At 43.5% G+C, this 14,426-nt stretch overlaps 1 long non-coding RNA gene across 5 annotated transcripts; it reads right to left on the bottom strand.

Moving 5' to 3' along the window:
• Positions 1–3,305: 3,305 nt before the first annotated feature.
• LOC125514777 (uncharacterized) lies at positions 3,306–8,584 on the bottom strand. 5 transcript variants are annotated; one of them, XR_015608762.1, is made up of 4 exons: positions 6,796–8,434; positions 6,603–6,675; positions 6,209–6,331; positions 3,306–6,112 (listed from the first exon to the last, which is right to left on the bottom strand). It is a non-coding gene; the product is annotated as an uncharacterized LOC125514777 (long non-coding RNA). The 5 variants fall into 5 exon arrangements; XR_015608761.1 differs by having other exon boundaries at positions 6,603–8,435; XR_007286600.2 differs by having other exon boundaries at positions 6,209–6,675.
• Between the last annotated feature and the right edge of the window lie 5,842 nt (positions 8,585–14,426).

The following is a 14,426-nucleotide window of genomic DNA, read 5'->3' as shown; positions in this document are numbered from 1 at the left end:
CGTGAGTAATTCCATCGTAAGCTTGCTGGACGGTGATGGGTTGGATGAGATTTATCATGTAATTGAGTTAGTTTTGTTAGGGTTTGATCCCTAGTATCCACTATGTTCTGAGATTGATGTTGCTATGACTTTGCTATGCTTAATGCTTGTCACTAGGGCCCGAGTGCCATGATTTCATATCTGAACCTATTATGTTTTCATCAATATATGAGAGTTCTTGATCCTATCTTGCAAGTCTATAGTCACCTATTATGTGTTATGATCCGTTAACCCCGAAGTGACAATAATCGGGATACTTACCGGTGATGACCGTAGTTTGAGGAGTTCATGTATTCACTATGTGCTAATGCTTTGTTCCGGTTCTCTATTAAAAGGAGGCCTTAATATCCCTTAGTTTCCATTAGGACCCCGCTGCCACGGGAGGGTAGGACAAAAGATGTCATGCAAGTTCTTTTCCATAAGCACGTATGACTATATTCGGAATACATGCCTACATTATATTGACGAATTGGAGCTAGTTCTGTGTCAGCCTATGTTATGACTGTTACATGATGAACCACATCCGGCATAATTATCCATCACTAATCCGATGCCTACGAGCTTTCCATATACTGGTTTACGCTTATTTACTTTCCCGTTGCTATTGTTACAATCACTACAAAATACCCAAAAATATTACTTTACTTTCGTTACTCTTTTGTTACCGTTAACATCACTATCATATTACTTTGCCACTAAATACTTTGCTGCAGATACTAAGTTTCCAGGTGTGGTTGAATTGACAACTCAGCTGCTAATACTTGAGAATATTCTTTGACTCCCCTTGTGTCGAATCAATAAATTTGGGTTGACTACTCTACCCTCGAAAGCTGTTGCGATCCCCTATACTTGTGGGTTATCAGGGCGCGGGAAACGACGGGCGCGTCGGTGGCGGCGGCCTTGGGCATCAGCAGCAGCAGTTGTACTAACAACAGGCGGCAGCGAGCCTGGCAGGGGCGGCCTTGGTCTGCAGGTGGCGCGCGCGTAAGTACGGCGGACAGGGGCGCGGCGGACGCGGTCGGGGAAGGCGCGGGCCGGCGGGGGCGCGGAGAGCACAACCCCGACGCGGCGAGGGCGTACGGGGCAAGCGCGTGAGGGAGGCTGTGGTCGCGCGGGACCGGCAGCGTGGGGAGCATAGCTCCGTCCATGGCGGCTGCGAGAGTATACGGGGAGGCGACCAGCGCTGGTACGGTGAGGTATGACAAGGCGGAGGAGGGACGGAACCTCACCAACGTTGCTGAGAAGGCCCGGGGAGGACTTGCCAGAGCGGACGACGGCGACGAGCCTGGCGTCCAGAGGAAGAAGTGGTCGGGGCTGTGTTGCGGGACCGTCCCGGCTCGCGTGGCTTGGCGTAGGAGTCGAGGAAGCCGAAGCGGAGCCCCTGGCGCAGTCCTAGGCAAAGGGGGGGGGCGGATAGCGCGTAGACGGCGACGGCCATGGCGGCGGTGTCCAGCGAGGAGAGCGAGTGGGAGGGAGAGGAGAATGAAACTAGGGTTTCTCTATGGAGGAAGAGGGGCCCTTATCCATCTCCACGTGCAACGGGGTGGCCGGCGTGTGTCCATCCTGGCCACGGACGCGGCTCGTGCATCCAGCGCGACCATGGTGAATAGTGAGGAAGAACACAGGGGTAAGTTGGGCTGGGCCTCCCTGTAGCAGGTGGGCCAAAGTGCACGTGAGTGCTTTAGTTTTTTTTAACCCTTGTCTCTTTTTGTTTTCTATAATTACTTATGTTTTCCACTTTGTTTAGTTAGTAAAATATTTTTGTTGCACATGAAACCTCACACATAAATTACACACACTATTCCTAGACCACACACAAAGCTTCACAATTTTTGAAAAGGCATAAGTAATTGTTTTATTTTTGAAAAGGCCAAAATATTTGCTGATGGACCATTTATTATATTACTAGGGATTTATCTATGAGCCAAATGAAGTTGGTTTCAATATGACAATTGATCATAGGAATTTATATAATAATGCAACATTTTAGTTTTACTGATTGAACAAACAATTTATTTGACATATTTTAAATTTGAAAATGGCTTTGATTTTGTTAAGTGACAATTAGCTTAGTAAAGCATGGTGACAAGGAATCATTAGGGTGAGATTCAGGGCCGTCTCCAGGAATTTGGGGCCCCGGTACAAAATGCAAAACGAGGCCCTACTTTTTTTTACAAATCATATAACTAAAATATTAATATAATTAAATCATACTCTCACTTAATTATATATATAGCTAAAATAGTAAAGTTAGTACTAAAAATAAAATAAAAAAACAGACCTGATGTTCTACTGAAAATCATCACCCGACTGGTCTATGTATCCATTCTTCACCGCTGTGAATTGTGATGCGATAGACGAGATTCAGTGAAAAATTCTTCTACATCACATCGCCAACAACAGGTCAAGTAGCTGCCGGGAAAGTTATAGAAACAATCAAACCACTGAGCCAATAAACAATAGACTACATAGAGATAGAAAAATTAAAAAGCCTAAAAGCCAGTACGTGCGTGGATCACAAATTCACAGTTGATCTGCTGGCTCGTGGTAGTGGTATATACGCGAATCACAAAATTCTAGTGATCCCTTGTGTGTTTGCTTCTGTAATACTGTTAGTAGACGCGTGGATCACAAAACATTGTCAGAACTCACTAGATGAGGAGGCGGAGAGCTTCTCGTCCATGACTCTTCTAACAGCCTGTCCAAGCAATCGGCGACTCGGATGAATGGCCTAATGAGTCACAAATTCATGTCACGGGGACTCGGAACGGACGAATGGAGGAAACAGGTCATGCGGGTAGATCTACAGCGGCAGACGAAGACATAGAACAGGGCAGATGGGCAGGCGGCGCGTAGATGAAACGTCGACGTGACGGCTGGGAGACTAGTACCTGCGTCTGGACAACTAGTGAATAATGGTGGAAGAGCGGACAGGCCTTTTTCACTCGTGCGATCCCTGATGGCCTGGCCTGCTACTTCTGTATAACGTATTTAAATGACCCAACGATTTGGGGGCCCTGTGCATGTGCACAGCTCGCACATGCCTCTGGACGGGCCTGGTGAGATTACTGTAGCATGACACTGGGGGTGTTACACAAGCGAAAGCAGCAACTAATATGTGGTCAATAGGGGCTGGGGCGCCACCTGGTGGCGCCACCTAGGCGGCATGTGCGCAACCTAGGCGGCATGTGCGCACTTATCTTGTTTCAACATATTTAGCTATCATGTTTGGTCCTTAATCTCACTCATATATATCAATATGGGCATATATGCTATAACATTAGGATCTATTAGTTGCACATCGATCAAACATACATATATTATGTTATTTGAGTTCAGAACCCTCATAGGCAGTGGTACATCTATTAAGGATATGACGACTCAACCATGGAGCATAATCGGCCGAGAAGAAAAAAAGCGAAGACAAGCTGACAAAAAGTGCTTCAGTTTGACTGATGAAAGAGACGTCATGAGGCCACGACTAAGGAACCAAATAAAAAGAACACCTTTGAGAGTCCTCCAGAGGCTTGGCATCATCCATTTCCACATCAGAATCAGCATGATGCCTCTCATTGGAATTCTTTTGGTCTTCATCAGAATTAGCCAATATATGATGACTGTTAGCATGCTACTTCTGAAACCACAACTACAGCCAATAAGCATCAGTGATCACATTTAAAGCTAATACCAACATACCAATCTTTTTCCCACATAGGCAGTATGTTATCTTTGCCTCTTTTAAATGCTGAAGCAAACCAGGTGATTTCAATTCTCTATGAATTAAATGCTTACAGAAAATAAGAATGCCATTCTAAACACAACTGCTTGGAGATGATTAAGAATAGATGGCAAGAATATGGGCCAGCGCATTACAAACAGACAGGACATGCGTAGTACATTATAGAACGGAGAAATTACAACAATGAAAAATGGACATGATGAGATATCCAAATACAACAAACTGGATCCACATAAATGTGTAATACCTGAAGAAACAGAATACCTTTGTATCTTCATCAAGGAACCAATCATCGTGCCGCAATGTCCAGTGCATAGCATCCAATTAATATCCTGTTCTTGTTATGTGGATTCCAGGGGATACATGATAAGAATACATTTATTTTCTATATATAGTTTGATGGTTTAATGTAGCCAGACTTAAGAAGGTGAAACTTAATTACATCAGAGCAGTCTTTCCTAAGAAGTGTCATTTGAATCCTACCAAACCAAGCCATAAAAACGTCGCCTCCCCCGTATAATGTATCACATGCATCTGCAGCTCGAGTGTTTAACTACAGCAGTGCTTTTGCTTTTTCCTTCGCCGCTATCGCCCGATCGATCAGCGTTCAAACGCATTTCTTAGGGACCCCAAAGACCAGCCAACCTTCCAAAAACACTATGAATCCTATCTTTATAGGATTACATAAAGTGCAGGATACCATGAGTACACTACACACTCGATCACTCAACATAAAACTGAGTGAAACAAGTCATGACGGCATGTAAGAAATCCACTAAAAAAGGATCATACCATCATGTAGCCAAAACGGATGAGAAAATCACATATTTGCTACTTTCAATATCGGGCTTCTCAAAATTGCCATTTTCAAGATTGGCTTCGTAAAATTGCCACTCATGACATTGACTCCTTGATTGTCATGCCATTTGCCTCCTTTTATTGATTTCTTTCTTCTTTCCTCATTTATAGGCATTAGAAAAGACCAAACTACCCCTGATGCTAAGTACACGTGCTAAGTATTTGTATCTGGCTATCGATCTAAGTTTGACAGGGTGAAAGGAGCCACAAAAATTTCTCGTCGCCAGACAGAGCGCCCGCTGACGCCTCCAGTCGCCGCTCGTGCCACTCAGCCGCACACTGCTCGTTCCACCAGACCACCATCTGTGGGCACCACTCACGCCGCCCGTCCTGGTCGTTGTTCAGTCACTTGGCATAAGGAGGAGGTAGGGCATGACACGGGAGGATGGGAGGACGAGAGGGAGGTGGTCGTGGAGGAGCTGCCGTCGGCCGGCAAGAGTTCTCTGGACGACTGCCTGGGGCAGACTTTGTGGTGTTTATGCCGCCGCCGCTGTACCGAACGATCCACGGCGCGTGGCCTGCAGGCAATCGGCAGCGCATGACGTCCAGCCGGTGGCAAGAGGCATCCAGGGGATCGGCGGCGTCAGAACCGCCGAAGCATGGCATCCAGTCAACTGACGGTATGGCACACGCGATATTATCAGCATGCAGCGCCCGCTTTGATGGTTCAGGTGCTGATTCGATGCCAGATGTGTGTACGTGTAGATAGCCACAGGGGTAAGTTAGTCTTTGACTAGCCCGATAATGTGAAAAAAATAATTAAAATGAATAAAAGTGGAGCTAATGGCATACTAATCAAGGACTCCACGACTTAAGTGGCATTTATGCGAATCAATTCTCCAAAGTGGCAAATCTGCGAAGCCCCATGAACAAAGTGGAAAAAATCCAAATGTCTCCAAAAGGAGGGATTGATCACCCTTCTCAGACATGATAATTACTTACAAATTATACAATTGTAGTTGGAAAGCAACCTCACTTTTAAGATTCCAGTAGCTGGAAGTTAAAGAGCAATGATTATAGTAGATCATAATAGTTAAACTTGACTGACTTTATACACTACTTTAGTTGTAAACTACTTTTCTTCAACAAACAGTTATAAAGTTGCCACGACAAGAGAATATGAGAGGAAGCTGCACCTCACTCAAATCGATTCTGAACTACTTACGCTCATCAATGCATTTATTCTTGAACTTATTGTACCTTCATAAACAAAGAAAAATGGCATCACCATGTCAAGCTTAGGATGAAACAAAGGAATGGATGGCATTGATATCTAATCATTTGAAGGAAATTAGAACTTGCAAGCATACCACAAGTTGTTTAGAAATGAACCTTTGTTGCTGGAATTCTTTTTTCTCTAGAAATTGATGGCTTGGGTGCTCAAATGGTGGCAAAGATTTAGGCACTTATCCAATAGGCAAGCTCCCAGTAGGATATGTGTGAGGAGATAAGCTCATCTCTGAACTTTTATAGGTACTGAACAACAACAAATAGTCATTCGGGTAACCACAAAATGAGATAAACTAAGGGCATGGTTTACTGAAAGAAACTCCCATCGATTATATATCTAACCTGTAATTTTCTGGAAGGTGGCCGGCAGCAGCTTACTTGGGCTCGCTTTGCCGCCCTGGGCCTTGTCCCCGACGGCTTCCTCATCGTCGCGGCACTGCCCCTCCTAGCCGACTTCAGCACCACCTGGAAACCACCAGAAAACAGTTGTCATCATGTCAGTAGGTGACTACAATACAAAAAAAAATCTCTCACAAGAAAGCTTGAATGATGATGTAATCAGCCAAGCATACAACACTCAATAGATTGACAAGCAAAACAAATTCCATGAGAAGAACAGTGACTGCTTTAGAAGTTCAAGCTGAAACTCTATCGACGCAAATAAAAGTTTAATGAAGAAGTCAGTATAGATGTCTACAAATAGCATACTCAAAGTTGATTGGTTGCTACTCCTTACCAGCATCTTTAATGCAAAGGAATATGTGATCTACAATAAAGGATATGAAGGAAGATCCTGCTGCTTCTGTATGCTGTTCAAAATAGGTGAAGACGACAAAATTCAGCAAACTACCATGTCAATCAGTCAACAAAACAGCAGATACACTACCATGTCAAAACCACATATTCTGTGAATAAGACAAGACGCTCACCGAAATACTGCACCCTGGCTATGGTCTCAAGCACGAAGAACTTGGCATAGTCACGGTCATGGTACAACGCATCGAGTATCAGGATGACCGTATCCTATGGACATACCAAGATGTAAGATAACCACATGCTCAGCTCGACACCAAAGAACTTGGAAGTGGATCGTTGAATTAGCCAAAGTAGTAATGATATGGCAACACCAATTTTGATAATGACTATGCAGACTGAAATGACAGCAGCATAGAACATTGGTATCGCTATTCGATATCTCATAAGATATATAGCATGGTATTTGGGGGGGGGGGGGGGGGGGAGGATTTAACAGAATGGGAATGTGTCAAAAAATAAAGAGTATATATGATACACTTAAGTTCATCTTCAGAATATATATATATCAGTACATAGTATCATTTGAATCCGGAAGAACTAATGCACATTTATACACCTCTGAATCCGGCAGAACTAATACAACAACAGTACATAGTACCTCTGTAGTTTCCATGCCAAATTTTGGGTGATATCAGACAATGAAAAGGCAAGATCATGAGAACAACATCAGTTTGAAAGACATTATAATTCCTCCTGGTAACAAATACTCCTTCATCTACTCAATTGTAGATACCTGGGAGTAACAAAACTGTACTTGCCAATAATGTTTTATTTGTGCTTCCCAAGCACCAACTCCTAAACTGAACACACAAAACTGTGAGCACATCTGCAATTTGTAGGAGAGAAAGGTGCAACGCTCAAAAAAACTGTCAAACTAACAGATCCATCAAGCAATTACGCACTTCTTACATCTATTATGGGCAATCTCAGAGTTTTGGGTAGACTTCGCAAACTGACAATTATGCAGGATTGAACTTTAACCTGGACACATAGGCCGAAGACATCAGCAAATCGACCAACCAAAACTTAGAAGCAACCATGACAAATTATGGTTCCACCCTACAAGCTGCAACCCAATAGAATGATCTGAAAAGCAAGCTAAGCAAAAGACATCCATACTACTTCCTGAATAGTGGGAACAATGAAAGGGATAAGGCCCAATAGAGAAAATATCATATTTCAGGACACCTATCTTGCCTGTTCGATTCAAGGGTAGGTGTAAGAAGAAGGGGATGGCGCCCGACAGAAGCCGCGGCCGGGGTGTCGCCGGTCTGGCCAAGCTGTCTTCCTACCTGATCCCCGCCTCCTACCCCTGTACACGACCTTCTCCACTCCTCTCTTGTCTTCTTCCACAGATTGACCACCCCGAGTGCAACTTGACCGGCGGCACGGGCGGGCTAGACCTCTTATATGGCGAGGCTGACGCCGTCGAGGGACAGGTGGCGCGGGCCCATGGAGATATCTTCCCGGCGTGTGGAGCCCGTCCGGCGATACTTCTGAAGATGCCGCCGCCACGACCACCCCGAGCCTCATGCGCCGGACGCCCGTCTAGTCGAGGACTCGGCTAGGAGGAGAGAAGCGGGGAGGAGAAAGAGAAGGAGAAGCGGTTGAGCCAGCGGCAAAGGGACCCGGGAGAGGAGGAGGCGAGCGGAGATGGGATTGGCGGCGTGGGGAGGAAGCGTGTTGTGCGGAGCTGCCTTCGTTGGGAAGGAAACATCCTGATGGGTGGAGGTGGCGCGTGGGGCTCGATGAGCTTTTCCGTTCCCACACTTTGTTTCTTTTTTATCTCGGCACAGTAAAAACGATCGACGTGGCCATCACCAGCGATCGGCTTTGCGCGACTGTTAATTGGTTTTATTGTCAACCCATGTGCGAGCGCTCGGCTGCGCGCTCGGGTGCGGATGTAGGAAAGTACTAATAGGGGTTACCCCTTGGCTGGGTGTTCCAGCGGGAAGTTTGCACGACACAGGAGTGCTCTAGTAACGCCACGTGGTGCGCCTAAGCACACAATCTGTCACTCGTTGGTCGCCTCCCCCACATGGCATTTTTGGAGGGTTTTGTTTTATTTTTGTGGTTTTTTGTCATTGTTTTTTATTTTTTATTTCCTTTTTTAGATTTTGAGTGTTTTTTTCTGTTAGAAGCGTCGGTGTATTGTGCATCTAGTGCTTCACACCCACGGAAAGCACATGTGTGTTTGACAAGTGGAGCACAGTTGTGCTTTCTCGCGAAGCACTGTTTAGTTTGCATTGGGAGCATAGTTCAGTTTATGTTGGGAGCACAATTATGCTTCACCCGATAAAGGTACAATCTAATTTACTTGGGAGCACAGTTTTACCTCTCGTCCACTGACTTCTTGTCCACCAGAGCACAAGTTATGCTAGCTGAGAGCACATTTTAGTTCACACTGAAGCACAAGTTACTACTAGTTAAGAGAACAAATTTTTTCAAAAAAATAAATTCCGATACCTATCAAGATGGGATCTAGTTTTCAAGATATTGCCACAAGAGACTCAAAGATGAAAACCTCATGATTCAGACGCATGGTTGAAGATGTAAATCCTTTAAAAAAATGAATCTACAAAAAAACAGTCAACCTACCATCCTCATGCGCGGGGTGAGGAAAACCCAACAACAATCTATGGTTGAGACAAATCAAGCCCAAGCAATGCGCCATTTGTCACCACCAAAGAAGGATGATGTAACCTTTACAATAGATAACCATTAATCACGATGAAATATACCACCGCTAAACAAACTTTGGGGTGAGCAAGCGAGAGAGCTATATCATGTTTATAGCGAGACATATGTTTCTTTCACCTAAAACATTTTTCGGTCGCTCTGGTACTGGGCCGGCCGAGTACTATAGCACCAATTATTGAATGCGTTCACTGTTTTGCATCACTTTCTTGTGGTTTTTTTATACATTTTTATCTTTGGTTTTCTTTGTTTTTTTATCAGCTCTTTGGTTTTCTTTGTTTTTTTATCAGCTCTTTTAGTTTTCACATGATTTCATTGTTTTGTATTGGTTTCCTCGGATACTTTTTTTCCTTTTGTTTGGTTTTATTAGTTTCTTTCATGTTTTTCTTTTCTTTTATTATTTTCAATATATTTCACTGTTTTGCATGGTTTTTCATATTTTCTTTTTGGCTCTTCTTTTTCTCTTTGGTTTTCTTTGCTTTTTTTCAATTTTCTGTGGTTTTTTTATCTTTTTCATACACATTGTATATTTTTGTATACAACAGGAATATTTTTTAACACAACTTTATCCTTTTTAAAATAGATTATTAACATTTTATTAAAATACATATGTGTTGGGGTCTACTCTTTTCTGGGAAATCTCCATTCCTGGTGCTATATGGACACAAGCCTCAGCATTGGGGGTATCATTTGGTGTGTTGGTGATGGATCGCTAATCAAAACCTGGAGAGATGCTTGGGTCCCAAGAGGCCACAACCTTCGCCCAGTCACGCCGAAAGGTAATTGCCGCCTCCATTGGGTGGCAGATTTTCTAGATGAGCATGGTGCATGGAACGAGCAACTTTTACGGGAACACTTCTGGGATCTGGATGTCTGTGAGATTCTGAAGATCCGCACCTCACCGAGAAACAGACAAGATTTCCTAGCTTGGTTCCCAGAGAGGAGTGGAGAGTTCACGGTCCGGAGTGCATATCGCTTGGCGACGTTAGGCGTGGCCCCTGAGACGGTGGGTGCGTCGAGTGTCCACCCCTCAGGAGAGCGACCTGTTTGGAGATGCATATGGAATGCGAGAGTGCCACTTAAAATGAGAATCTTGGCATGGAAGGTGGTCTCCGGGGCTCTGGCTACTAATGCATGCAAGAAATATCGTCATGTATCCACGAGAGACTCTTGCTCACTATGCGCGAAGGAAAAGGATACCAGCTTGGTGGTGCGCCACTCTGTTTACTTGGACAGCCAAGTTATTGGTAGCCGCCCGCCACACGAAAATACGGATCTTCTGAGGAACATTGGCCTTCCGGATGATGTCCCAAATTTTCCTCTCCCCCCCATGTTGCATCGCTGTATTGCCCCTCGTCTTTTTTTTTCCTTTAGCATGAGTACAAGCTTGTATGCGCTTTTAACTGAGAACATCCCCGTCTTCTCAAAGTGGCTTACATGATTCGATTGCCTGAATCTTCCTTAATCCATCCTATGCTCCAAGTTTCACAACTTTGCTCATAATTATTAAATTCATGCTCCAGTCAACTCATCCACGAATTGATGGAGAGATGCCGGCAATATATTTCAACACCTCTTCTCTCGTCTAGGCTTATTTTGTCCTTGGACGTGGGATTTATGTAGGCCGCATAATCTTTTTTTAATATTATGTTGACAGGATCTTGAACTCAAGACCTCCTAACTTTGATATCATATTGAATTCATGCTCCAGTCAACTCATCTAAAAGTTTGAACTGGTGAAGAGACGGACAATATATTTCACCAATAATAAGACACTGCCTACTCCCATCTTGGCTCTCAACCTTGCCTCCCGTTCTGCTTTCTTCCATTTCCGCACACGTGTGGATGCCCGGTTGTAATCCAAACTGTAGCTACTCTGTATTCCCTTAAGCAATACACCTGAGAATGAAAGATTCGTAGTAGTTAACTAAAATCAGAATCAAAATAGTTTCACTGATCCGAGAACCTAAACCTAACAACTGGATTTAATGATGATACGGAACAAACTTTACTTTTTTTGCGGGTCTTTTTTTTTGAGGGTCCGGAACAAACTTTATTGTCCCAGCAAGCACCCGTGTAGGGAGATAGATGAAGAGTGGCCGGAAACTAAAGGATTCTTCTGCTTTGGTTATCACACTTAGTCACTCTCACTCAAAGTTAGGCTAGTCATAGTGGAGGTAACTTAGGTAGTAATTTAACACACTCCAAGATAATTTTGCTTATGTGACAAGTATTTAATGAGGAGAGGGGTGTTTGGAGTAACATAATATGTTACTGTAACATAGCGCTTTCCGAGGTAAAATGAGTCTATAAGGCAATAAATGAAACAATCTATGACACTACTACTAAGATACTTTGCACTATGAAGGTAGTAACTTAGACTAGTATCATATGCATGACACTAGTATAAGTTACTCCCCACTATGACCAGCCTTAGGCAAGATGCTCATAGTGGTTGTACTGATGGCACTCAAAGTCAGGCAAGATGTCAATAGTGGTTGTACTAATGGCACGTACAGTGTGGTTATTACTCAGTCGTGCGGAAATTAAAGAGCATATAGCTTACGGATGCACCTGTTGGGAGATGAGGCTAGTCAGGCTAGTCATAGTGGGAGTAACTTAGCTAGTAACATAGCGCACTTCAAAAAAATTCTGCTTATATGGCAAGTAATTAATGAGAGGTGATAACATAATATGTTACTGTAACATAACGCTTTCCAAGACAAGATGAGTCTAAGAGCTAATAAATGAAGCCATCTATGATACTACTATTATATTACTTTGCATTATGAAGGTGGTAACTCAGACTAGTATCATATGCATGACACTAGTCTAAGTTACTCCCCACTATGACCAGCCTGATAGCACGGGATACATACAACCGGTTTGGATGGCGGTCCAACACTAGAATTGCTGTATAGGCATTTAGTCTGATTTTTACAGGTTGTGGACTTGTTTATCTTTTTTTAACTCTTTTCGAGATTTTGTACTGCACTACTTACTTGTTGTGCAAACTTCATTTAATAATAGGACCCTGATATTTGGCACAAGTGTGTCACATCGCTAATACAACCACACACACATCATTCCTTCATTTTAATTTCTTGTATTAGGATGAATCACTCTTTTGCATACATTTTTTCTCGAATTGTGTGCACACACTAGAGGACAAAAAATCTGATCTCATCCTAGATTCTCCTTATCTCGAAAATTCAAAATGTTTTTAGCTCAAAACCATTGGTCCAATGCAAAAATCATTTTCACATAAAAGATTCGTCGTGATGAGATCTTCAAAACTAGATCCCATGTTGGTATGTTTCGACGACTTTTTTTGGTCAAAAAGTTGACACGCCTCGGCCACATAATTTACCACACAGGTGGTATGTAACTTACCGTGCTATTTCCACATAAGTTACCGGAAGCATCAAAATTGCTTTCCAACCCTTTGCACATGCATATGCATTTATGCACTAGAGGACAAAAAAGTTGATGTCATCCTAAATTCTTCTTATTTTGAAAATTCAAATGTTTTGTAGCTCAAGCCATTGATCCGATGCAAAAATCATTTTCATGTAAAAGATTCGTCGCGACAAGATCTTTCAACGAGATCCCATGTTAATGTGTTTCGATGACTTTTTTCGTGTCAAAAGTTACCATGTGTGAGCTACATAAATTACATTTTCACATAAGTTATCGGAGTATTTTTTTTCAACAAGCTTTTATTCTCTTTGGTCAAAGTTACTGTGATGTTTGTATGTAAGTTACTGGGTATGTGGTTCGTATATTATCGTGCGATTGTTCACATAAATAACCGGGGGCTATGTTTTTGAACAATTTTTCCCTCCTCGGCCAAAGTTATTGCGGTGTTTGTACGGAAGTAATCGGGTATGCAGTTCACATATTACAGTACTATTTTCACATAAGTTACTAGGGTATGTTTTTTAAAAAACAATCATGCTTGGTGAAACTTATGATGTATTCATATGTAAGTTATCGTGTATATATATGGTTTGTGTATTACCATGCTAATTTTTGTTGGGAAACACAGTAATTTTCAAAAAAAAATCTACGCACACGCAAGATCATGGTGATGCATAGCAACGAGAGGGGAGAGTATCGTCTACATACCCTTGTACGGAAGCGTTATGAAAACATGGTTGATGTACTAGTACGTCTTCACGATCGACCGATCTAGTACCGAAGACACGACACATTCGCGATCTGCACACGTTCAGCTCGGTGACGTCCCGCAAACTCATGATCCAGTAGAGCTTCGTGGGAGAGTTTCGTCAGCACGACGGCGTGTTGACGGTGATGATGTTGCTATCGGAACATGGCTTCGCCTAAGCACCACTATGATATAACCGAAGTGGATTATATATGGTGGAGGGGGGCACCGCACACGGCTAAAGATCAATGATCAACTTGTGTGTCCATGGGGTGCCCCCCTCCCTCGTATATAAAGGAGTGGAGGAGGGGGAGGGCCGACCCTCTCTATGGCGCGCCCTAGGGGAGTCCTACTCCCTCCGGGAGTAGGATCCCCTCCCTTCCAAGTAGGAGTAGGAGAGGAAGGAAAGGGGGCCCGACCCCCTTCCCAATTCGGATTGGGCTTGGGGGCGCGCCTCCCTCTTTTCTCTTCCCTCTCCTCTATTCCACTAAAGCCCAATAAGGCCCATATACTCCCTGAGGGGTTCCGGTAACCTACCGGTACTTCGAAAAAATGCCCGAACCACTCGGAACCATTCCGATGTCCAAATATAGGTTTCCAATATATCGATCTTTATGTCTCGACCATTTCGAGACTCCTCGTCATATCCGTGATCAAATTCGGGACTCCGAACTACCTTCAGTACATCAAAACACATAATCTCGTAATACCGATCGTCACCGAATGTTAAGCGTGCGGACCCTACGGGTTCGAGAACTATGTAGACATGACCGAGATTCATCTCCGGTCAATAACCAACAGCGGAACCTGGATGCTCATATTGGTTCCTACATATTCTACGAAGATCTTTATCGGTCAAACCACATAACGGTATATGTT

This window comes from Triticum urartu, chromosome 6A (assembly GCF_056163025.1).
Source record: "Triticum urartu cultivar PI428250 chromosome 6A, HENAU_Tu73, whole genome shotgun sequence".
In the NCBI taxonomy this organism is placed as follows: domain Eukaryota; kingdom Viridiplantae; phylum Streptophyta; class Magnoliopsida; order Poales; family Poaceae; genus Triticum; species Triticum urartu.
Note: the sequence above shows the minus strand (reverse complement) of the source record. Positions and strands in the feature narration are given on the sequence as shown.